This window comes from Brachyhypopomus gauderio, chromosome 21 (genome assembly GCF_052324685.1).
Source record: "Brachyhypopomus gauderio isolate BG-103 chromosome 21, BGAUD_0.2, whole genome shotgun sequence".
Lineage (NCBI taxonomy): Eukaryota > Metazoa > Chordata > Actinopteri > Gymnotiformes > Hypopomidae > Brachyhypopomus > Brachyhypopomus gauderio.
This window is the reverse complement of record NC_135231.1, coordinates 3,924,197-3,927,573: the sequence shown is the minus strand read 5'-3', so window position 1 is coordinate 3,927,573 and position 3,377 is coordinate 3,924,197.

Here is a 3,377-nt window from a genome sequence, read left to right as displayed (position 1 = left end):
GTTTACATATTTATTAAGCTTTTTATTTATTTAGCAAATTAGGGGTTAGTAACTATTGTTCATGTTTTTATTTGTCAGAAGAATGAAAACATTTACGAATAAAATCTGAAAAACAGAAACATTTATATTTAATAAATTTAGGGACTTCTTTACTACACTGTTTAGTGCTTTGAAGCATTTTTAATCCAGTGGAAGTGATCTTTTGGAAGGTTGGTGAATTAGTATTGGCCATGTTAACCTTTTCCAGTAGTAGGTAGTGTGTTTGCTTGATTTCCTGAAGTGATTCAACTGTAATTTGTTTAAAATGCCAATGTGAACAAAGAAATAGAAAATAATTAAATATTATTTTATGAAATTTGCTCAAACTTTGCTGAACAATATTGGAAAGTAAAGGTTCTCCTTTCATATCAGATGAAGGTTCTTGACTTTTCTACAAATTCATAGTCAGTCAATTTTTACATCAAAAGAGAAATAGTAATGTTCTAAAAGATAATTTGTATTAACATTTGTGGGACTTGTTTGTGCTTTTCAGGACATTGCCCGTTACAATGATAGTAATGCAAGAAGTTTATGTGGTACGATATCAAGTGCATTTCTAATTATCTTCTTCCTAAGTGCTGATGTTAAACAGATCAGTGTGTGCAAACTCTGTGAGTTCAGAGACTTCCACTGCATGTTGCGTGGCCTTAACACGTTTTTTGAGACTGTCTATCATTAAATGAGCGATAGTGACTAAGCAAAACAATAAAAGCTTTACAATGTAGCCTCAACGTGACTCTCGCCCTTGTGACAGTGAATGATAGCACTTGGAAGCTTTTCTTGATCTCCTCATATGTGCAGTGCTGTTACACTAAGCTTATTGGTATGTGTTTATTAAGAAGTGATGCAAACTTGTTCAACATTTTGCCAAGTTGGACCCAGCCCGGGAGTGATTGGTTAAATACAAAGGCTCTACAAGATTCTACATGAGCTAAGTGAAGACTAATTACATGTGCTCAGACTACTGTCGGTAGTGTTTCATTTCTGTCTTCTCTTGCAGTGTTATTTTTCTGTTACAGTAGTCTTACAGTTATTCTTGCAACCAAAACATCTGTCTTGTATTCTTATGCAATACAGTGAACCTTGCACTGCAGCCTATTTAATCTGTAGTCTTGGTCACGGTGTTTTCAACTCATGAACAGCCCCTTATTTAGCTAAAGTTGCAGAACATGTGTGCGCGGCCAAATCAAGTGACGAGTTACACTGAAGAAAGAGAGAGGGAGAGAGACTGAAAATAATCCAAGATCTTATTAGAGACAAAGAGCTGTTATCCTCTTCCCTGTCAAGGGTCCTCTCTGTTTGAGGGCTGAGTGCATGTTCTTGATTTCTAACACATGTATCAGAACACATAAAAACAGTGTCGGAGCCTGTAGCCAGGGCGAGGAGGATGGGCCAGGCCCGGGGCAGGCCCGGGGCAGGGTGCTCGCACACTGCGTGGTCGTCTTTAGCCCTGCAGTAATCTGTCAACTGCACATAGCAAAGAGCAGCAGCACGGAACTGGTTCCCTATTTTTCTGTGTCAGTTTGAAACGCACGTGATCACAGGAAAATTGAGGACACAGCAGTCCTGAGTTTCTGTCTGCCTCCATGGCCGTTTGAAACCTGCAGAGGGCTTTTAGCGCAGATATGTGACTGTTGGAAAACTGCGAGAGCCTCTTTTGCAGCGTTAATTCATTTTCGCTTGCTGGTATGCGTGAGCGGGCGTGTAGTATGACGTGTAGTATAAAGTTCATCCGTTTTGAAGATGCTGGGGGAAGTGGATGGGTCCATGGCTCAGTTGTGAGGTATGAATTAGATTAACAGACGCTTTTATTCATGTCCTCATGGTGTGTCGGGGGAAGATGAATCAGACGTCCGACTGTGTCGCTATGAGACCACGACAAATGTTCCTATTCTCCGCTTTCTTCACTCGACTGCTTTCCCTGATTTCTCCGTCTGATTTGCTGAGATCTCGCCTCCCAGCAGGAAGTAGAGTAATTCATCTACACAATGAACACCGGTAAACACATTACACACACACACAGGCGCGCGCACCCACAAGCCTCCAGCACCCTCCAGCACCATACTAAACTTTGTTGACCCTCCCTAGTGATCTCCCTGTCAACGTTTCAGTAAACAAGCTTGTGCATGATAGCAACGTCCATGTCTTCACCAGCTCTAAATTGGCCTGAAGATCGCCCGCTCTTCCCTTTAACCCTTACTGTCTGTCACTGCCTAAAACACGACTAGCAGCACTGAAGTCTGAATTAATTCTAATTTAATTATGCCCTTATTCTCAGTCCACCTGCCCCTACTTTACTGATGCAACTAAAACCTCCTCACCACCCTCACCCCACTCTATCCTCCATTAACCCCTGTCCCTCAACCCTATACCCTTCTTCCTCAACCCTATACCCTTCCCCCAGCAACTCAGAAAGCAGCTCGGTGGCCCTCTCTCCATCAGAGAGGCCCCCTTCCTCTGAATGACAAGCTCACCATGGGCACAGCTTCCACCAGTTACAGCATCTCTCTCTCTCTCTCTCTCTCTCTCTCTCTCTCTCTCTCTCTCTCTCTCTCTCTCTCTCTCTCTCTCTCTCTCTCTCTCTCTCTCTCTCTCTCTCTCACCTAGCACCCTCCTTCTCACCCCGCGCCCCTCAGCGAAGGCCTTCCTGCCCACCTCCGTAACTCAGCGCTTCGTCCCTGGGTAGTCCAGAGTGCACACCCCCTCCTCCCACTCCCCCGTGCCCAGCCTTGACCCCATGTGTCAGGGGAGTAGGGCGCTTCCCCTTGGCCGGGCTCAGCGGGGCGGCCGGCCTGCGTTGTGGTGGGGTGCCGTGTGGGAAGCCCTCAGCCCTCTTTCTCTCACACACACCTCAACGCTCTTCCTATTCAGCATTTCCTCCCACCGCCTGACACCGGCCTGCTACCGCACAGAGCCCCCCCAACCCCCCCGCATTTGTTTTTGCCACTTTAGCCTGGTTGTGTCCTTCTTGCTTTTTTTGCCTCTCTCTCTCTCTCTCTCTCTCTCTCTCTCTCTCTCTCTCTGGGAATTGGTAGAAGAATGGAGCAGTGTAAATTTGACCTGTGCACATTTCCTCACAGAAGTAGGACTTGGCAAAGGGCACTTAGCCTGTCAGCACCTCTGGCTGCTGTCACTTTCCCTGCCTCCACATCTTCATCACAGTCTTCCTCATTTGCTGCACAGCCTGCCAACACCTACGGCAGCACCGTACAGCAATTCCTTCCCTCTGATGCCTCCTGGACCCATTACCACATCCAGCCTCAGGAATATCCGGTAAACCTATAGTGTTTTTTTTTCTTTTATTACAATCAAACCAAATAAACTTTTAATCTGTCTCC